General features: G+C 39.9%; 1 protein-coding gene across 2 annotated transcripts in view; it reads right to left on the minus strand.

The window, feature by feature from the left end:
• Positions 1–23,444, minus strand: part of slc8a2b (solute carrier family 8 member 2b) — a 289,543-nt gene that overhangs the window by 180,814 nt on the left and 85,285 nt on the right. The gene's annotated exons all lie outside the window — the stretch shown is intronic.

Raw genomic sequence — 23,444 nt, forward strand, 5'->3', positions numbered from 1 at the left:
TGATACCCAAATGAGCTTTACTCTGTTGTAGTGTTTTCGGTTCAGAAACAGAAAATGTACACATATATTCAGAACATTCCCCTGGGTGCTCTTAGTGTCGTCTACAACGTCTTCTAAAATGAAGTACTGCATTACAGTTTCAGTATGGGCACAACACACACACAAATTTACACACACATGCATTCCCTCAGAGATCAGTCCGCCTCAGCGCAGCGTCCTTCCAATACCAAACCACTTTCTCTTCAGCCTCAATGTCCTGAGACACTCAACCAAAACAAAACCGTCTCAGATCAATAAAGAACCTCTTTGGCTGAAGAGGATTTATTTCTACTGCAGATATAGAAAATCATTAAGACAATCAGTGGTCAATATTTCTATTGAGAATATAGAGGACTCAGGATGTTTTTACCTCTTTGTCTTGAGTGCTGTGCGTGCGTGTGTGTGTGTGTGTGTGTGTGTGTGTGTTTTGGTTACTCCTGTCCACACCAAGTTAAGACAGTGACAATTCAATGACATGCTTTGGTCTGAGAGGTTCTATCAGGTTTAATCCTTTTAAATCCTTAAATCCTCCAGTGCTTCACTGATTCCAGCAGCCATAGTTGGGTGTTCCTCGCTTCTGTTGGTAAATAAATATAGTTTTAAAGAGAACCCGCCAGGGTAAATTAAATGTTAAGCGTGGGAATTTGAATGTCTCGGCGGGCTGCGGGGGGCTGATGTGGTGACTGCTTGCCAAGGCTTCAGTACCTGAGTCCCAAACCTGTCTGTCTGTGTGATTGTCTCCCTGTCTGTCTTTCTAACTAACTACCTATGTGTTTGTCTGTCTGCCTGTCTGGCGTTCCTCGAACCGGGACGTGCCTGGGATAGTAATGAGGGCTTCTGTCTTCACAGAACAAGACCCTGTAGATTGGATTATTGATCCATGTGCACGAAAGAAAGAAAAGAAAGTGTATGGACGTATGAGAGAGACACCCACACAAGAAAAAAGAAGGATGATGACAGAAAGAGCAAGAAGGTCAGAAACAAAACACAGAGAGCCAGCTGAGAGTGGAAAAAGAGCTTGATAATGAAAAAGAGAGAGACAAGTGTTCCCTCAAAGAATATATCAAACTCCTAAAGACGCAAGTGTGTGCTGGGCTGTTGTGTCTCAGATGTGATCAGAAGGCAGCTTTGTTGGTGGCTGGATGGTGACTGAAGAACATCTTGGCAGCGGGGATAAGATGAGCAATATGAACATTATTACCGCCAAAGCATCTACACAGTGTATGCCTGAGACTGTTGTTTTGCACTTTTAAATCTGGCCTTTATTCAAGGAGTTTGTCAAGCACGGCTCAGACAGATAATAAAGTGGCTAATAGAGTGGCATGTCACAGCTACGTTAGAGTAAAGTTACTAGTGCAAAAGCCGGGAAGGCAGGATGTACAAGAAATTCAAATACATATACAAATATGTGGACTTTGTGTATAACTACAGGTTGCCTTTGAATATTTTGCATAAATGAGGATGTCTAAAATGAGTCTGCAGTTGACATTGAAAAGATATCCACAATGACCATGATTCATTTTTAACCTTGTAGTGAGGACCTGTGGATGTCAATACTAGAGGTTCAGAAAACATCATAAAAAGGAGTCATAAAAACTTTATTCTGGCTCATCAGGGACGTCTTTTCAGTGTGTGACAAAGACGTTCGAAGATGTCTTTTGGATATATCTTTGCTCAGTGGGTTGTTGGATTCCAACCTCTGTGTTTGAACTCAGAGTCACTCGCAGCACGCCCAAGACATTTTTTGCATTCACACACTGTAATTTTCATCCTCACATGCAGTGAAATGCTCACAATGTGAAGCCAGCTTTTATTCAATAGAGCACCACTGCAGCATCAGCAGGTTGACATGGACAAATGCTGGAGTTCTATAAAGAAAGGATCACATTTTGATTTGAATTCATATTAGCCGAAATATCTCTAGTATATACTGAGGAAAAAAATCCTGTGTTGGCAAAAGCTGCAGTTGAACTCTGCACTGTGAACAAAACACAGCAGACTAGCTGTATTGTAAAGTAACAATAAATCTGTTTTCAGGTTAGCCTGTTAAGTCGAATCTATGGTTGGGCACTCGACACATTTGAAAAGAGTCCCTTGACAAAAATAACTCAATTTTTACAGACAATAGTGTCACGCGACCTTATTCTTTCATGTCGTGCACACAGATAATTTTGTTATGTCGCTGACGTCATATTTTGTGTAGGTAGTGTTACTGTTGTTGCCACGGAGATAGTAGTTTTAAATCCACACTAACTCTGACCTGCATTCAGCATCCCTGTCCACAGAAGGCGCCGTCTGTCACCAGTAGCTCCTGTGCAGCTGAGAGGACAGCGGCTGGCCCATTATACATTTATGGGCTGGCAAAACTGCCTTCATCAGGCTGACTGACAGCAGACATTTACTGAACCAGAATATTTTCATGTCAGTGCCGTGAGAGAAAATCAAGTGGGGTTTTTTTTAACTGATCATTTGATTTAATTTTCCAGTACACTAAAGAAAGTGAGATGAATCTGCTGTTCACAGACAGACTGGGAGCTGATTAATCAATTAATACGGTTAATATGGTTGTCTGCTGTTACCATGGAGACGACTGATTGAAATTGAAAACGTTGTGCTGGTCTTTCATTTCTGGAGAGCGAAACTTTTCAGAAGTGTCGAGCACCCTACCATAAATCTGCCTTTAGCCAATTCATCATTCAAAGCCAGATTTGACACTTTGATGATGTAACAAATCTGTCGTCCTGTCCGTGTGATTAATACAGATATTTTTTTTTTCCAATATATCGTCATATACTGTAGATATGAAGTTCTTGCAAAACTTTATTCAGGAAGGCTACACTTTTGTATCCTAAGGCCTGTAATTTATTTCTCATACCATCTGCCATTCACTCCTCGCAGGCATGCTCGTTCACAATTCCTTGCTGTTATTGTCTGGGGCTGTCAATAAGATGTCATCTGTTCTATCAGCTAATCACATCTAACTAATAGCATAGCAGAACACCTTCATTGTTGGCTTGTCATCTTTTGCTGTTGTCTTTTAAAATATGGTGTTCTTTCTGCCTTTAGTTTGTTCAGGCTGCACTTGTGTGCACCCTGCACCTCCCCATCATCACCTACTCTTTGCAGCTTCATCAGCCTCATCAGTCTCATCAGTCTCAGCAGAGTCACCAGCCGCCACCACCACCACCACCACCAGTGTCTTGATCCATGGGGGGCTTTATCTTGCTGCTGCTCAGGGCAGACACCCTTCCATTACAAAATCTCCTTGTACAGTCTAAGTGCCAGAGTCTTTCTGTCAAATCTTTATCATCGTATATCATTGTTAATCTGTACACCTGTAATCGGTATAACAGTTATCTTTACTTCATTTACCAATCTCTCCTGATTGAAATACATATACCTGGCAGCAGCCAACATGCGTGTACTTGTCTGACTCTAAAAATCCAGTCTACCCTTCCCTAAAGAAGGGAAAGATCCCACAAGCTGTGGATCCTATAGACCAATAATTTACTAAATGTGGACCAGAAGCTGCTAAGCAGCATCATAGCAAATAGATTATCCAAGATTATCCCGCACATTATAGATGCAGACCAAATGGGTTTTATTCCAGATAGATATTTATTAGATAATGTTAGACGAACTTTAAATAAAATAGATTATTCACAAAAAATGAACATTCAAACTTTGATTCTCACCCTAGATGCTGAAAAGGCCTTTGACAGGGTGTCATGACCTTTTATATTTGAAACCTGTAGTAGATTTGGTTTTCATGACACCTTTATCAAATTGCTTCAAGCTATGTATAACAGGTCAAAAGCTCAAGTCAGGGCAAATGGGACCTTATCCGACAGTTTTGAATTGAAACGGGGAACAAGACAAGGGGATCCCCTATCCCCACTAATTTTTGCAATCTGTATTGAACCCCTGGCAGCATGTATTAGAGCAACTAATGAAATTGAGGGTGTGAAAGTAGCAGAGGATTTCCATAAACTGGCTTTATATGCCGATGATGTAGTTTTATATGTTACAAACTTAGATAAATTTCTACCAGCTCTTATGCAGGTTATTGAAAATTATAGTCTTGTGTCACGGTATAAGCTAAACACACAGAAGTGTGAAGCAATGGTCCTAGGAGCCCCTGTCTCTAAGGAGCTGAAAAGTAAATACTTATGGCAATGGGACAAGGACAGAATTAAGTACCTGGGAACTGTGCTACCTACCAAAGAATACCAGGTTACTGTATCAATTGAACTATAAATGTTTGGAAGCACAAGTCAGACAGGACATGAACCGGTGGAAATCTGTTAAAGGGTCACTGGGTAGGAGAATAGACACAATTAGAATGAATGTACTTCCATGTTTTTTTGTTTTTATTCCAGACAATACCATTGTATTTATGTGCAAACACTTTCAAAAACTGGGATACAATGATAGGTAAATTTATTTGGGACGCCAAGAAACCAAGAGTTAAAATGAAGACATGGAAAATGGCTAACGAGAAGGGGGGGGGGGGCTTTCCCTTCCAAATATGAAGCATTATTATTTCGCAGCACAAATGCAGCCAATACGTACTTGATTAAATGATAATTCAGACGCAAAGTGGAGGTCAGTAGAAATGTCCATGTGTCATGGTCCAATAAAAACGATTCCCTTCTGTACAGAAAGCCAATGAATAGAATTAGTAAAAGATAATACACTACTTTTAATTTGGGCTAGAATAAAAAGAACTGTTAAAATTGAAAAAGATTTATTGGCATTGGGAGAGATAAAAGAAGACCCTGAATTTATGCCTAACAAAACCAATGAAGTTTTTGAAATATGGGCACAAAAGGGACTGACAATTTTTGGACAGTGTTTAAACGAGAATGGAATAATGTCATTTGAATATCTAAGTAAACAGTACCTTTTACCACATTCCCATTTCTTCCGATATTTACAAATAAGAAGTTATATTCAAAACAGCAAAATTGGAAGGAAGACCAGCAGAGATTTTCACCCACTGGTGCAATTTTTGATAAAGAACTATGACAAAACTAAAGTACCACATCAAATCTCTGCCATATATACTATTTTAGAAAATAATTGTAAGCACCAAGACACAAAGGCAAAAATAAAATGGGAGGAAGAACTTAATATAAGTATATCAGAGGAGAACTGGAGGGAAATGAATCAGAATGCCCATACAACTACCATGTTGCCGTATTGGAGAGAATACGCATGGAAAATATAATCAAGATACTTTATAACACCAGTGCACCAAGCTAAATATAACAATAAAATATCACCAGGCTGCTGGAGGGAATGTGGTGAACTGTATGCTAATGTCGGGCATGTCTTCTGGTCTTGTCCTGTATTGCAGACGTATTGGAGTGGTGTACAGAGGGAAATCAATTGTATTTCAAGAGGGATTGCTCAAGTAGGTGCAGACTATGTGCTGTTGGGAAGGACTGGGGGCATGGCTCCCAATGAAGATGACAACTACAGGTGCTGGTCATATAATTAGAATATCATCAAAAAGTTGATTTATTTCAGTAATTCCATTCAAAAAGTGAAACTTGTATATTATATTCATTCATTACACACAGACTGATATATTTCAAATGTTTTTTTCTTTTAATTTTGATGATTATAACTGACAACTAATGAAAATCCCAAATTCAGTATCTCAGAAATTTGGAATATTACTGAAGACCAATACAAAAAAAGGATTTTTAGAAATGTTGGCCAACTGAAAAGTATGAACATGAAAAGTATGAGCATGTACAGCACTCAATACTTAGTTGGGGCTCCTTTTGCCTGAATTACTGCAGCAATGCGGCGTGGCATGGAGTCGATCAGTCTGTGGCACTGCTCAGGTGGTATGAGAGCCCAGGTTGCTCTGATAGTGGCCTTCAGCTCTTCTGCATTGTTGGGTCTGGCGTGTCGCATCTTCCTCTTCACAATACCCCATAGATTTTCTATGGGGTTAAGGTCAGGCGAGTTTGCTGGCCAATCAAGAACAGGGATACCATGGTCCTTAAACCAGGTACTGGTAGCTTTGGCACTGTGTGCAGGTGCCAAGTCCTGTTGGAAAATGAAATCTGCATCTCCATAAAGTTGGTCAGCAGCAGGAAGCATGAAGTGCTCTAAAACTTCCTGGTAGACAGCTGCATTGACCTTGGACCTCAGAAAACACAGTGGACCAACACCAGCAGATGACATGGCACCCCAAACCATCACTGACTGTGGAAATTTTACACTGGACCTCAAGCAACGTGGATTCTGTGCCTCTCCTCTCTTCCTCCAGACTCTGGGACCTTGATTTCCAAAGGAAATGCAAAATTGACTTTCATCAGAGAACATAACTTTGGACCACTCAGCAGCAGTCCAGTCCTTTTTGTCTTCAGCCCAGGCAAGACGCTTCTGACGCTGTCTCTTGTTCAAGAGTGGCTTGACACAAGGAATGCGACAGCTGAAACCCATGTCTTGCATACGTCGGTGCGTGGTGGTTCTTGAAGCACTGACTCCAGCTGCAGTCCATTCTTTGTGAATGTCCCCCACATTTTTGAATGGGTTTTGTTTCACAATCCTCTCCAGGGTGCGGTTATCCCTATTGCTTGCACACTTTTTTCTACCACATCTTTTCCTTCCCTTCACCTCTCTATTAATGTGCTTGGACACAGAGCTCTGTGAACAGCCAGCCTCTTTAGCAATGACCTTTTGTGTCTTGCCCTCCTTGTGCAAGGTGTCAATGGTCATCTTTTGGACAACTGTCAAGTCAGCAGTCTTCCCCATGATTGTGTAGCCTACAGAACTAGACTGAGAGACCATTTAAAGGCCTTTGCAATATTGCACCTTTTCACAATATTCTAATTTTCTGAGATACTGAATTTGGGGTTTTCATTAGTTGTCAGTTATAATCATCAAAATTAAAAGAAATAAACACTTGAAATATATCAGTCTGTGTGGAATGAATGTATACATTATACAAGTTTCACTTTTTGAATGGAATTACTGAAATAAATCAACTTTTTCATGATATTCTAATTATATGACCAGCACCTGTATTTGCTTAGAGTGCTGCGTATAACTGGTTTAAAACAAATCACAAGACACTGGCTTCAAAAAACACCTCCCACAACAGAAAAATCTAAAGACACAGTTCAACAGATATACCAAATGGAATTTTTGACATATAAAATAAGGGGAAACTTGAAATTATTTGAAAAAAGATGGCATAAGTGGTCAAGCTATGACACAGGGATGAATTGAGATGTGATTGTTGCAGCCATTGTAATTTTGCTTTATTTTTTTTTTGTATTTTATTTTTATTTTTTTCTGTTTGTTTGTTTGTTTGTTTGTCTGTTTGTTTTACCCTCTGTATATATAAACACTGGGTGGAAATAAAATAAAGTATATATAATCAAAAAAAAAAAAATCCAGTCTACTCTTCATTCTCATAATTACTGAAGTGAAAATAGCTACAGTATGTGGTTGCTTTCCAAACCAGATCACATCTCACTGCCTTGATGATGGACTGTGGACGGCTGCCAACGTCTCAACACTCAATTGTTGTTTCCCGAGGTAAAAAAAAAACTGCCATTCAGAGGATCCCAAAGATAGAAGGAAGGACCCACTCTCTCTTCGATCACAAAACATACTGCATCATTCACTGGTTGGGGGGAGCACCAATGCACAAAAGCAATTAAGAAGGCACATGATATTATACCTTTTTATTTGGGCATTACTTGCACAGGATTAGGACTGACTTAGTAGCGTCAAAAGTGCTAGCTCTTTACAGCATTTCAAAAAATGCCTCGGATGGTTCTGAAAGCTTCTCACTGCTTACTACCTAATTTACTAATTAAAAATACATTCATCATCATAATTAGATAGATCTGCACTCTACTGAGTGCTTTTTATCATTGAAGCCACTTACCATAGAGAAACTATGGCAAGAGAGAGCAGCAAACATTATGAAGACCAGAGGCCAGAAGGAAAAAACAGACACAGAAGACAGATGATTTTTTGGAACCTGCTATACATCATCTACGTGAAATTAGAGCCATGAGCAGCACTGTGACGTTGTACCTGTGCACAACATGCGCACACACACACACACACACACACACACACACACACACACAGCTGCTATCGCACAACCTTGCAGACAGCTGTTTTTTATTGCTAGGTGACAAGACAAAATTAACAACTCAAGAGAGTTAGTGCATCTGATATGTTGTGGCTTTGTTTTTCTTTATCTGTCAACCACACTTCATCTCCCTTGTCTCGTTATTATGCTGCCAGCATCTTCAAACACACACACACACACACACACACACACACACACATTCTCTTTCATAGGACAAAATAATATTGCCAGAGTGCAACAGTAAACAAGAGAAGCAGGTATGAGCCAATATCAGGACACAAAACCAACCACGCACCTGCACACACACACACACACACACACACACACACACACACATCAAAACCTGTTTTTTTTTTTTAACAATCTGTTTATTGATTTTTCCACATAAAAATACAGTCAGTTTAACAGAGCCACGTCAAAACCTGTTACAGGGCACATTAAATCGCTACAACTCAACAATAAACAAGAGAATGTGTGCTTCCCAGACAATAATATAGCAATGTTAATACCTACACAAATACACACAGACACACAGACACACACACACACACACACATAAATACATAAAGAGAAACTCAATAAAATGAAACATGGATGACACCCTCAGTAATATGAGATGTGGGTCCACAGGCCGGAGCAGGCTGCACGTTAAACTCAAACTTATTTGTATTCTCTACCTCTGCTGCTCTCCAAACCACAAAACAACACCCCTGCTGTTAGATCCAAAACTGAAGGTCTGAAAGTCTTCAGCAACTGATGACTGCTGAAAATGTTCTTGACCCCCAGTGTCAGCAGATAACAGCTGTATTTAATCAAGTCCAAAGGACAAAAATGACACTATGCTTGAACAGTTATGGACCTTAGACATCAGAGCTGTGAGAAAATATCGATACACCTGAGTATAACAGCATAATATTTTGTGACACTGTCTCAGTTCTCAAAAACACTACAGGTTTTAAGTTAATAATTTCCATGCAAAGATTCTTGGCTATGGTTTATTTTGTGTCGTGTTCAAACCCCTCAGTGTTACAATCTATCTTCAGCCAGAGTACAAGAGTGTATCACTAGCTCCTAAAATTACATTTTTTAAAAGTCTGATAAATATGACCTTGTTACCTTGATATGTATCATATCGCTACAATCTTGCCAATACACAGCCCTATTAGACATACAGTCCATGGAAACAACTGAACTTCTCATCTTTACACAATTTTTATGTCATGAACACTACAGGCTGACGCTGTTGTGTTACATGTTATGTCTGTCACGCCTCTTTTGCTTCTCCAATGCTGGCATGGAGGTGGATGGACACCTGAAGCGGAACGTGGAGAGAGGAAACAGCAGTCTGGCCTGTTAAAAGGAGATTCTGATGTTCTCTCCATCAGACACTTGGAGGTCAAGTCTTCTGCATTTACTCATCAGTTTCCATAAAAAGGGCCATTAGGTTGCAATTTGAGGGAGACGTGCCTGATGCAACAGGAGCCTGAAGATGAAAAGGGTTTAAATTTAGCAGTGTGTGTTGATCATTGGGGGGGGGGGGGGGGGCTCATAGGCCACAGCAGGCGCCAGACAAGAAGTACAGACACAGAACTGGGTGATGGATGGAGAATTTTAAGTGCGTTGAGAAGGTGTTAAAATGTGTGTGTAAATGACAGTTCCCAAAATGCATTAAGGCAATAAATTTATTGGATGTGAGACAATGCACTCATAACAACTTTTAACTTTTCATTCACGCTGATGTCTTAATCAAAGCCACTGAGTCTTCTCATATGTGTGAATTTCGTTTCTTGCAGTTATTTTTTGCACTGCTCACACAGATCTGCACACACATCAAAAAGATGAGTGTGTGTGAGAAAGTGCAGCATATAAAATAGAAATATGATTTTTCAAACACAGAAACATAGTGGTATGGCCTGAACACTGGATTAAAGGAAAAATAACACTTTGGGGTGACAGCAGAACAGTCCCCATGTTACCTATGACAGTAACTAGTCATCAGTAATAGCAGTAAGGTTCTTTATAAACATGTCATTGTACAAACACTAAGAAAGGCTTTTCTTTATCTTATACTTTGTGGCACTTATATGAAACATGAAGCACCCACATTCTCATTCCTCACAGGTGGCAGACGGAAGAATCTAGAGCAGATAGTGCACTCCTCTGTAAAATTCATTAGCATCAAATAAGTGTGACATTTCCAGGCACAGACTTTATTAGACAGCAAAAGACAAGACATGTGACCACAGGCAGACACTCCACCTAAAATACTCCTAGTTATTTCACAGGTGTGAGCAATTAATGACCTCACCTCTTCTCTTTTTTCTGTCCGGTGACAAGCGTCTTTCTGGAAATGTCAGTCTTATTAAGTGTTAATGAATAATGCACCCTGCTGGTTTACAGACAAGTTTGCCTTTCTGATAGGTTGACAGCTTGTGGGCTTTTACACATCCTCATAGATACAGTCGGTGTCAGGTCATAGTTAGTGGGTGTGGTCGGTGAAGGGGAAAACAGTCCTTTCCCCCTTGCCATACAGGTATCATACAGGTTGTCTTTTCCTGGTTTTAAAGGCTGCTTACTGTAAAGTGATGTAAGTTTGAACTTACCAGACTGTTCTAGCTGTTTAATTATTTGCCTTTTCCCACTTCGTCATTATATCCATATTACTGATGGTTTTTCATCAAAAATCTCTTTGTTGAAATATTTTGTTCAAGCACCAATAGTCAACCCTACAATAACACAGAGTACACAGACGTACACAGATGCAGAGCTCATTGAAACTGAAGAGCGGACGAGGAGAGAGAGGGAGCAGTGTTACTTCGGTAGCACATATACTAAAATTGCAACAGGCAGAGGAACATGTCCGAATCCAGCCAAAGGTAAACACAGACGTTCATTTCTCCTTTCCGTTATGTTGTCGGATAATTTTACTAACAGTCCGAGCCTATCTGTGTGAAAAAAATGCACTTTTAGTGAATGTATTTTGATGTTTGACGCTGTCTGAGTGCCCTATTATTTAATATAGCGCACGCTCACGGGCTGCAGGCAGGTCAGCCCCAGCTTCGTACTGGAGAAATATTGAACATCCTATCACTCATTTAGACAAAAGTAGATCCGAGGTTGAAAAAAAACATTAGTTCCCCTTTAATACAGGCTGAGTTAGGCTACTTAATGTTTCCAACTGTCCAGCATCCAGTACAGACAGTTGTAGGCTGTTTTTGTTTCATAATAATCATTATGTGGAAAAATAATTTGTTTGAATTTCTGTCATTAAAAAATATTTCGTTTTCTTTTTTGAAATGGTAAAAAAGAGTAAGAGGGAGAAATTTCCACAGACTCAATGATGCTAACTGGCATGTCATTCAACACAATGTTGCTCACCTTCTTCGTTGGGATGGGGAGGGGTAAAGTCATGGGGAGACAGGGCTGCTGCTTCTGACTCATCTGTTGTTGAGTCTGGTAAAAGGGGCAGGGACAACTGATTTAATATGAATACCTTGCTAAACATTTACCTGCACTGATTAAATGTATGTTAAAAAGGAGTGAAATGTAGGTTAACACTAGTCTGTAGCTAGTTTATTTCACTATGGACATTAAGCTAACAGGTTCATTTCTACCACTCACAGGCTACCCACCTTTCCTGGAGAAAATCTGGGTCACATATCGACACCCTTTCTTTTGCCTCTCCTCTCTCTCCTTTATTTCTTTCCTTTTTTGAAAACTGGATTTACTTTTAGTACTAGGTAGCATGATGATGAATGCAGCGTTCTAGCGCAACTGCTGACTGCTACTAGGCACCATCACCGTCAATGCGCTAAGGCAGGACCAAGCCATTTCATGCAGATTCAGGGGGGTGGTCAGTCAATATGGATGTTTACTTTTTGGTCAATGGGGATATTTAACTTTTACTGCCAAAAACAAGTAAAAACAAAGAGATCATTAATTGTATTACTATATTCGAAAAAAAAATTCTTAATGATGATGGTTTAATAATTTTATATTAATTTTTACATATTTTTGGGCCCCCTGTCAGTCAGGGGCTCTTGGAATTGTCCTAACTTTTTCCCCCTATACAGACTGTTGGAACAGTGGAAAGAAAAACCAAGACGGTTTCTGTGATTTTATTTCTGTCAACTTTGAATGAAGTGTATTTTACGATGATAAAGATACTGTTAATTGATATCAGGTCTGGTGGGTTTGGTCATAGCGATTTCCTGGTAGTTTTTGATTAAACAAAAAGGATCTTACTCCTTAACGAAACGCTCTTCATCTGTAGGGATCCCTTGCAAAATGTTGTCAGACCCTTGCAATAACAAGCTGGGCATGTCAGTGAAAAAACAAGCCCTTTCAGTGGACCTAAATTGACGGTGTGCACATGCCATGTTTACATTGCCGCCTGGTTGCTGTTTTAAAAAATGCTGTTGCCATTAATCATTTGGATAGAAAAACATGGGAAAGCAGGGTCCCAGTCGAAAAGTACCCATAAACTCTGAATTTGAAAGTTGATCTGATGTGCAGAAAGCCACACAGCAACTCTCCAGCATGGCAGAATGCTTTGTTTTTACCCTTGGCATTATAGGATGTGATGTTTTGTGAGCGATCCCATGAAGTACCAACTGTATCTATAAATCATCATCAACCATATAAATTTGGGTTGTTCAGTTTAAGTTACTGTCAGCTGACACTCTAATGGATCATCTTCACAGTAATCAATCTGTGTGTATACAGGAGCCTCAGCCTCATCTTAGCCTCATTACTGAGAACAAACCACTGGCTGACTGGTCAATTACCAGCACTGCTGAAGAACGTTTCATCTGGTTAAGGGCCAAACGTCAAACCTCAACAGACTGCACCTTTTAGCTCCAGTACATTACTGGACCAGCGCAGGAGCTGTCATGCATGCAGCAGAGCTCATTTAACAAGGGAGGTAGAGAGAGATGGATTTATTAAAGGAACACACAATGGTAGGGATAATTGAGGATTCTACTCCCATTGGATATCCGCCCCCTGCATTAGAGGTCAGTCAGAAAATATTCGGTACATTGCTGATGGCGTCCACTCAGCGCTGAGGTCGACAATTACAGAAAGACGGATGAAGGGGAGAGCAGGTTATTTCTTGCACATACTGAGAATTAGCATCTGCTTCAGTGCTAGCACACTGTTATGTCCTGACTGCCAGCTCTAAGGTGGAGGTATTTTAGCACCATACCAGAGCAGTCAATTATCAGCTCACTACCACAGAGTATAAAGAGCTCTACTTTCCCATTTAAAGAGGAGAAAAAAAGGGTGTCTGTCTTGTTTCAGTGGTTTCATGTCCATTTTAAAAACCAGCTGCACATCCATTATGAGCTCAGCCCACTAGAGCATTTCAATTCCCACATCCACAACCACAAGCAAGGCAATTTACAAGATTCAGGGTGAGGTCCGGCCATCAGCTGTATGAGCCTGCTCAGTTTAAGAGCGTTGGTGTGGAGTTGTATTGACTACAGCCCCAGAGAAATCTTCATAAGGTCCAGTGCTTTTTTTTTCTCTTATGATTTCGTTTCACTTATTTCTCCAAATAGGGAATTAAATTTAGAAAAAAGAAATCTGTGATAAATAAGCTATTTTCTCCATCTTTGCTTTTATTATTGTGCAAGAGATTTAGAGGTTTAGTGTGTTGGATTTAGGGGGTTATATAAGCAGAAATTGGAATATAATATAATTACTATGTTTTCTTGTTTTCTAGTGTATAATGACCTGAAAATAGGAATCATCATGTTTTCGTTATTGAATTAAGAGCAGGTTCTCATCCACAGAGTATGTCATGTTGCACCTCAATGTTTCTACAGTAGCCCAGAATGGACAAACTGAACACTGGCTCCTGATAGGGCCATTTATTTATTTTTTGTTTTGTTTTGTTTTTTTTCACATTGGATGAATGTAATGTGAAACTGCTTTATTCAATATTTTTACAGTTTAAGCCGTTTGTTTTGAAGAGAAAGGGACGTTTGACGATAATTTGGCTCCCAGTAAAAACCTGCTGAACAATGAACACTAAAGGAATTCTAACCGGGAGTTTATGCTTGGCACACAGGAGAAGTTTCAGCTCGTAGCAATTTTCAATCCTCACCGCTAGATGACATATAATCCTACACACTGCTCCTTTAAGCATTTCTATCTGTATCCTGTGGAAGAGGCCTCACACATTAACCATAGCATTCTGCTTATTCTCTGATAATAAAGTCATACAGATGGGATAATACCTAAAATATCCAAACAAGGATTTGAATTTTTTATTTGCATTTTTAGCATTTCAGGGACAGATGCGAGCTACAGGTCTGATTTCTACTTTACTACTTCACTAGACTGATGTTTTCCTGGCTGACTGTTGCACCCAGTTTGCACCCAATTTTCAGCTGCATGAGCGTTCATTTTGATAAACACATACCAAATCTGACACAACATATATTAAAATCTTTTGTAAGACCTTTCCAGTGGTTGCATTTAACACATTAGAGGCAGCGGTTCATTTTTCATTGGAAAGAAAGAGAATAGCTTAAGAGACAAGAGAAATTTGGTATGACCATCTGTTTCCTGCCATCATTAGCCGACAACCAACACACACACACTCAGGCAGGGTACTAATTGAATTACAGTTGTGCTTGTTTTTCTGCTAGCTGCTCTAGATAAATCCTATCAGCTCAGATGCAGCAGTCATGGATTCTCCCTGATGTCTGGTGTCCCAAAAACACTGAAGATGGGGGGGGTGAGTATAGAGACAGAAACAGCCTCAGTTTGTTCACAGAGGACTGTAGAGTTTAAGGGAGTACGAAAGGGGGTGGGTTGACACTGATAGTTCAAAATATGGTCTTTTCTTTAGAGACTGGCCATGTTCATTGTGTTTTTTGCTTTTTATTCATATTCCTTCTCTTTCGTAGGATCCTTACAATGAGATAAAATCAGGCTTGTTTTTCTGCTGCGATGCATGTTGAAAGGACTGTATGGACATAATTCTTCCTGTAGTTTTGGGGTGTGACCTTAGCTAACGAATCTGATTACCCAGAGGCAATTAATCCCGTCCTTTTTCAGCCATTTATTCACCAGGCACTTTACTCCAAACACCAAATACTGAGTAATGTTCGCTTGCCTAGAGTTTTAGCTTCGTTATTATGTGCAAGCTGTCAGTATTATCCAGCATGTACAGCACAAAATGATTGCACCCCTGGCTGATATTGCATCATCAGACTTCACTCAGCACAGCAATAATTTAAATTCTCAGTGTTTAGTGTCATTTATGGAATGCGGTGGATCAAAAGAAGCCATTTAAATGAGAAATATTTTTGTTTTATTTGGCTATCTGGTTCATTGCTGGAGTCATCTAGAGGAGTAGTGAACACAGCAAATGGGGATCCAAAAAAAGAAAGAGAAACACCACTGTCACTGCCACTGTGTATGAAAAAATTATCAGAAATCTGTTAATGTTTTTGGTATGTGCATTTTTAAGATATGACTGATTTTAGTGGAGATAAAGTAAAATGGTGGTGTTTCCATAATAGGCCACCCACATGTCTCATGTTCAGTAGTCTGGGGTCATGAAACTGTTACACTGTACATCCAGAAACACTGTCGAAAAGCACTCAGATGCAGTCACACACCTATTATACTTTAAAGGAGCTCTATGTGACATTCAGAGCATTAATATAGCAGCAAACCATCTGCTGTGTAAAGATATAGAGGGGTAATGGCATCCTGAGCACAGAATGAAGTCACGCTCCTTCTGTGTGTGTAGTAATCTGAGCTTCTCTGTTTGGTTTATTGTGGTAAGCCGATCTGGCCACACATACATGTTAGTGCATGTGTATATCCAGCTGGCGATTACCAGTCATACTGGGACGGCATCTTCACAGTAGCGTAGCAACCTTAATGCACTTCCCCCGTTAGCTCTGTCAGCACTGTTGTTGCTGTTTAGCACTGTTGCACCGCTCGCTGCTTGCTGCCAGCTCAGCCAACTCCACATTAAGAACCATAGGGCCTTGACACACCAAACTGAGGGTCAGCTGTTGGTCAATGTTGGGCCATCGACGAGTGTCTGTCGCCTTCGTTTTTGCAATGTGTACTGCACCATTGTCATCAATCAGCTCGTTAGTTTTATTTCAGCCGATTCATCATGTTGAAATACATATCCTTTGTTCTTCCATCCGGCTGTGTTTGGTAATGTGCTAACTGGCTAACTAGCATATTGAATGAATCCTGTCGGTCTTCCTGTTTAATTTTTTGAATGATGAACACAGACTACAGCCGCCTGCTGCTATGAACAGTAATTTTCTCTCAAGCAGGTGCAGAAAATGTGCTAGCTGGCTATTGGCTGTCATCTTTGTGGTGTGTTCAAGTGCAACATTTTGACCGAGACACAAGCAACATGAGGTGTGAGCAGTTACCTGATCTGCTTAACATTCTCTGATAAGCTGCCGGAGATAGCATTAGTCACAATAGTGTTTAAATTTACTGTGCTGTCGTATGAGAGGTGAAGGAACAGACAGATTTATCATGTGAAAAGTAAGAACGTCATGCTGATAACAGCCACTTCATCACACAGTCGGCTCCATTTATCACCTTGCTCAGGAACACCCTGCCTCTAATATGCTTACAGAGACAGGACACTTTGCACTGTAGGTACCTCAACAATATGGTACTTCATTACTAATTAGTTCCTCATTTGTCTCTTTCTCCATCTCTCTGTTCTTTCTTCCATGTTCCCTCCCTCTCTATCTCCCTCTTTCCACCCTTTAGTCAGTTTTTGTTGAGAAATGCTGACTATGTTAATTCATTGTCATCACTTTAGGTACAGCGAGAACATGTCTGCATTGCTTGTGGCCTGACATGGCATTGATTTTTGCAGGAGTTCCATGCATTACAGGTGCACCATGAAAAAAAATGGACTGTTTGTGTCACTCTCCAAGAACTGGAGAAACTGATAATGGCTGAAGATGCTTTTAATTTTTATTTTCTTCATGCAAAAGCAGTTAATTTGCTCTCACAACGAAATATGAAACAAGATCATGTTCTCTCTGCTGTTCTTGTCACAAACACGGAAATGTGTGTAATGAGGCTGTAATATTGTAACGGTTAGCCTATTAGAAAGTGACGTAGGTCTAATGATTGTGTGTCTACAGACTGAGAGCAACATGCAGGGCACATATCGACCTTCACTGTGGATAAACATGGATTTTATGATACACAGGCCGGATCTACTGTAAGGATGCTGTGCATTCTTGTTAGCAATATCATGTATTTTCATTCGCAGAGGGTGGGTAAGCATTGATTTACATAATTAGTTTTGCATTCTCCACACCATGTGTCAACTTTTTAAATCGAACACACGGCACATAGAAGGCTGGCTTACATTAAAATTTTATTATCATGACAGAATGAATAAAGTCAGCTGAGTGGATATAATGATATTTTGGTATTACTGGAATCAGGCAATGCTGCATATGACAACACTGCACATGTGTTGGTGCGTTTATTCATGTGTGGACAGGCATCTGTTTTAGCACGAAGCTAATGAAGTTGTTTGACTGTGGGGTGAAAAGTTCGACTGACGTGTCAGCATCACAAATTAATGTGAAAACTGATTCAGCAGACAAAGAACCAGATGAGCCTGAAACAAAAAGTCTTCTCCAAAGTATCCCCACATCTTTGAGATAGACGAGAAAATGTACTGATAAGTCTGTACAACCTTCACCTCAATAACTGACACATCAAGTTAGCTAGTTAAGTGATGAAAACACAAATTAAGCGATTTTTGTTCAGTCACTGTAGCAGACAGAATTTTGGTTTCTGCAACCGAAAGCTAATGTCTGGATAAAATGTGCCTGCCAGGCTGCAACCACTTTTAAAAGTTAGTGTTGATTTGTGCTGCATTTAGATGATAACTTTGCCATTTTTTAAACATCAGCTGCATCAGTCCAAATTTGGGGTGTGATATGAACAACATGGTTTTTACAGTGTTGTGTGGGTCTCTGGGGGATGCTTCGAAATCTGATAATTTTGGTGATGTCAGTGGTGCTCAGAAGCACTGTAAGGTACTTCAGCTTGTATTTCTAGTCTGCACCTCTGAGTATCTGGAGGCTTACTTACTTATTTTCTTGCATCATAAACTAGCTGCATGTCCACCACTGAAAATGACATAATTTATTAGGAGTGAAGAAGATTTTATGGACAAAGATATTTTTTCAATGTGCTGGTTGACAGTTAAGCGGGGTACAGGTCTATAGACCAAATCATAATGTTTTTTTATGTTTTGAAATAATGAAAAGCCTCTATAGTGATCCATAAAATGAGTTCCATACCTGCAATCATGTCTAAGACAAAGACCTTTTTTAAATGGCAGGTATATTCTTTTTTAAATGGAGCTTTTAAATTTTTGAACATGCTTGACAATGCAAACGTGCGAACTGCACCTAAATTAGGCCGCCTTATCTATATTCCCCTCTGAATTATTGAGAGTCCAGGATTAGATCTACAAGCACCTTTATTTATCTCTGCCCCCCTGCAGGCTTTCACCTGTCACCAAGCAGAGATTAAATAGATGAAATAGCTGTTTTCAAATTCAACTTCAACTTTATTTTCCCAAAGGAGAAATCAGTCTTTCAGCCTGGCAAAACATAGGACACACAGAGATTTAGACACACAGACTAACATGCATAAAACATATAAAACATGACCTCAACTCTGGGTCAAAATGATCACCTTCACTGACCGACAGCAGCAGCTTACTTTTAAATTAATTCATTATTTAAACCTTGGTGCCAAAGCAGATGGCAGTGTTGAGACGAAAAGGCTTGAGACTGAGGGAAAGATAAAAGAATGAAAGGATTGTCAAGGATCAGGAGGAGAACAGAAACAATACTGCAGGAACGAAACCTACAAGGTAGCGAGAAAGCAGTAAGAAAACAGGCGAATGTAGCCGAATAAGTATAAAGGCCTTTGTGAGACACAGTGATGGACAGATAGGCAGAGGGAGAGATGGGGAGTGGTAAAGGGAACAAATAGCTGTAATAAATCTTTCAGCTTGTAACTGAGACACGAAACACAGGCGCTCTGGGGAAATCGTATGTAACATAAGAGGGAGGGCAAGGAGGGAAATAGGAAAGCGAGAGAGGAAAAATTAATGGAAGTTAGTAAAGACGAGACTGAAAAAGAGATACAACACTATATAGAGGAGACTGTAGAGGAAAAGAATCATTTTAGAGGAAACGCTGGGGACTCACCCTTCTTCAGGAGCTCAGGCAGAGAGGAGGGATTGAAAATAAAATAATAATGCCAACTGTAGCAGTGTTCAGTGTTTACTCCACTGCTGCTACAGTGCTCATCACTACTACTGCAAATACTGCTTTACCTCCACAGTTATTACTCCCTATTACTGCTAATAAAACTACAGCTGTATTCAAAACCACCTATCTTACTTGCAGTCCTTTCTGGTTTGGCCAAGCAGTGTGCAGACAAAGGCAGAATCTGCAGTTTGGAGGAAATACCTGGACGTCAAACTGGTTTGGAAAAATTCTCCAGTATGCATCAGACCAGTCTACCTCATCTACGTATCTCATAATGCAAATACTACTATTGTTATGCCACTAAACTTTTAGGTGAGACTATAATTTCCGTTCATTTTACTCACAAACAAGTGCTAGAATTTCATGTAAATGAGGCCTATAGACTATAAATTCAATTGTGGTAAGCTGGAATAAAGTTGGCTAAGAAGGTGTAACAGAATTTGGTGATAATTAGGATTTGGCGGTATCACTGTATATATCAGGGTATTTAGAAATCCCATTGATATGATTTTTAATACTGTCAAAAATACAAACTCTCCCCTCTCTGTTAAAGTCATTTCATGTGGTGCACATCACATGCAACCAGGGGTCAGTCAGTCTCGTGTCTCTACTGGCAGAATAGGCAGCTGAGCTGACAGACGAGCTGGTGGTGGTGGGTGGGGATAACGTTAATGGACTGCAAACAGTACAACAGCAGAGAGACTGCAGGGGAAAACAGCTTATTTTCACATCTAACCCACAATTAAGGGTTATTTTGACCAAACCAAAGTTGGTGATTATTGTAACACTGGACTAACTAACTAGATGACTAACAAACAAAAGTCTGGCCAACTAGTGGGTTTGACAATGAGTTAACGAAGCAATTAAACTAACCTTAGTCTTAGTTGAGTGAAAGAGAGAGACTTGAATTCAGAGGGTGTGAGGTTGTATTTTTCTATCTAATAAGAAAAATAAGTGTGTGTGGAGGGATTTGGAGGTAAGGTAAGGTAAGGTGAGGTAAGGTGAGGTAAAATTTTGAAGCCCATAAAAATCCCAAAGTGTTTACAGAATAATGAGAAGCTGACAAACTCTAATCCTTTCTTCACCTGAGATAAACCTTTATGTGCGTGTATGTGTGTGTGTGTGTGCATCAGGTCAGGTAGGTTTGTATAGTCCAGGTGGTCTCTCAGCTGGTGCCATGTTCATCAGGATGTTGTACCTCCATGCACCGCTCACCCTCACACTAACGGGTCACAGCACACACACAGACTCACACACATTCAGATAGCAAAATACACCCACACATATCGGAAACACCCACACACACACACACACACACACACACACACACACACACACACACTTGTGAAAAGTCCTTTCTTAGCAGATTTATCATGCATTTGAACTTCCCTCAACTAATCAGCATTTTCGCCTCAAACCTTTTAAATTTATACAGATTGCTTCTGAGTGAAATTAAAACAGCTGATTATGAATATTTTAGTTTGTTTCAAGAAGGACAACAGCAACAACAAAAACAACCGATGGGAACAATCATCACAACAGTTTTCTACATATATTCTAAATCAACACTGTTTGTAAACACACCTGACTCCATCTGCTCCTCCTCAGAGCTCAAAGCATTACTAAGCAATAATCACACTTCTCATTGGTTAATAAATAATGAATACATCATAGATTAGTCTAAATAAAGGAAGTGATGTATGAATAATACATCTGTTTACTCTCCTTTCCTTCTTGTTTATATTTCCATTCTGTTCATGTGTGTGTGCAGTTGAAGCCTGTAGGCTACAGTTTCCATAGGAGCCAACTGCAGTCAGTGTGTGTGTGTGTAGCAGCTGTTTGTAGGATATATACATTAGGTAAATGTTCAGTGAGACCTGAAGGTCATTATTCTTGCAATCAGTCCTGTGCTGCAGTAACAGTTGTGCCTGTAAATTGATTTCAGTGCTGCTGAAGTGCCCTTGAGCAGGAAAAGGTAATGGTGGAAGTAGCCGTGGTTACACAGTAGCTGTCCTCGGGATGGGAAAAACACATCAAATTGGTTGACAGGCATGGAAAATGGAAAACCATGCATAAGTGCCTGCATCTGTCCAGGAGCTGGAGCAGTTTTGAACAAATGTGAGATTGTTGGAGAGCAGCAGGAGCAGACCCACTAATGTGACTGTTAATATCAGTCACATGTCAGCAGGTTTAATTTTGTTTCATAAAGCCTTTTTGGACCGAAGGAACTTTTTCATATGACCAAGTACCCCCCTTTTTGTTGTGTCCACGGCGAAAGAACGATGAACGGTTGCTGTTTTTTTCGTCACATGATTTGTCTGTACTGTAATTTCATCATGTTAGTCTGTTCTGTACACATGACATCTGTTGCACATCTGTCCATCCTGGGAGAGGAAATTCTCCCCAGTTGCTCTCAGTTGCCCTGCTGTGAGGGTCCAAGGACTGAGGGTGTCGGATGTTGTAAAGCCCTCTGAGGCAAATTGTGATTTGTGATATTGGGCTATATATATAATATAAATATAATTGGATTGAATTGACTTAATTACCTCTCCCACCAAAACAGGAACCAGGAGTGACATACATGTACTGTGATTAGTCCAGATGTTGTTAATTTACACTGATTGGTTGAACGCAGCCAATGCAGCACTGGCAACCACCATTTTTTAAAACCTGCTAGCCTTGTAAACCAACAACACAAAACACAAACTACAGCTCGTATTTAAAAAATGGAGGAAAACACAAAGAAATAAACTGATAGTGAAGTCCAGGCTTTACTGAGCATATATGTCACTGTGGAAACACAACGCAATTTTGACTCGTCAAAGCGTAAGTGACATTGCCATATCAACCGCTGGCTGGCTCACAGTATGTCACTTCAGTGTTCTATTGACAAGGCAATGCAAACAGAAAAAAAAAATAACTCTGAAAGGATGTAGCTCTACAGAGGAGCTCCTCAGTGGGCAGTTCCTCTCAGGGAGTCCCCAGAACTGTTGGATCTGAAAAACCTTTAATTCAAAAATAAAAATATATCTACAGAAGCAAATTCAGCTTTCTTCTTCTGTGGTCTTTGGGTGTTCGAACTTCAACACTGATACATACTGCAACTGAAAAGTTGCTTTTAGCCTAAATATATTGACAAAAAAACAAGCTAAAAGAGGAAAATAATGTGACATGGATTTAGAGTCAACACTAAGAATATATGTTCTGTATGTTTGCTGTCAAACTGAAGTTATTGTTGTAATCCCATAGCAGAGCAAACGTTAAAGTTTAGCTCAGTCAGCTGGATATAGTGGTACCCCATCAGTTCACCAGCTTTTCAGGGTATTATATACTTTGGGCCCATAGAGTGTTCTTATTAGAGTCACTCTCTGGATGAGCTGTTTGACGGCTGCAGCCATGCATGACATGAAAGTAACATACTGATGTGAGCCTTTGGGATTTATTTGGACCTATAATAATGGTGCAAATTCCAAAACAACAAACACAAGTACATTTGGGGTGTCTGAAATGTTCTGGGTTCTGTTATTACTTTAAACTAATTTCATGCAATAAAAGCACAATTATTGTGTTTGGGCGAATTTGTTTTTTGGCCTGTGGGTTTCATGCACAGCACCAGAATCACTGCACTGCTCAGAGCTGTTCCTGGGTGCTTGGCTCAGGCAGCTTAAACCATTTGGGCTATGTTAGAAAGCCAAATCACCAGCATGATAATCTGGCAATGCAACAAATGTTAATGTTTGCGTAATTACCAACTGTACTGGTACAGGCTTCTATTATATGGACTGCAATTAAACTTGATTATATTTATTTTGTGCATGATAATGAAATGCAACTGAATCTCTGCTGAAGTAATTTAACTGTATTCAGAGTCTTAATCAGCTGATTGCTAGTGAAGACCTCCAATATGGCCGCCAGAGAGTGAGTAGTATCCTCTACTGGGTTTTACGAATCACTGCCAC

Source organism: Epinephelus lanceolatus, chromosome 4 (assembly GCF_041903045.1).
Source record: "Epinephelus lanceolatus isolate andai-2023 chromosome 4, ASM4190304v1, whole genome shotgun sequence".
NCBI lineage: Eukaryota > Metazoa > Chordata > Actinopteri > Perciformes > Serranidae > Epinephelus > Epinephelus lanceolatus.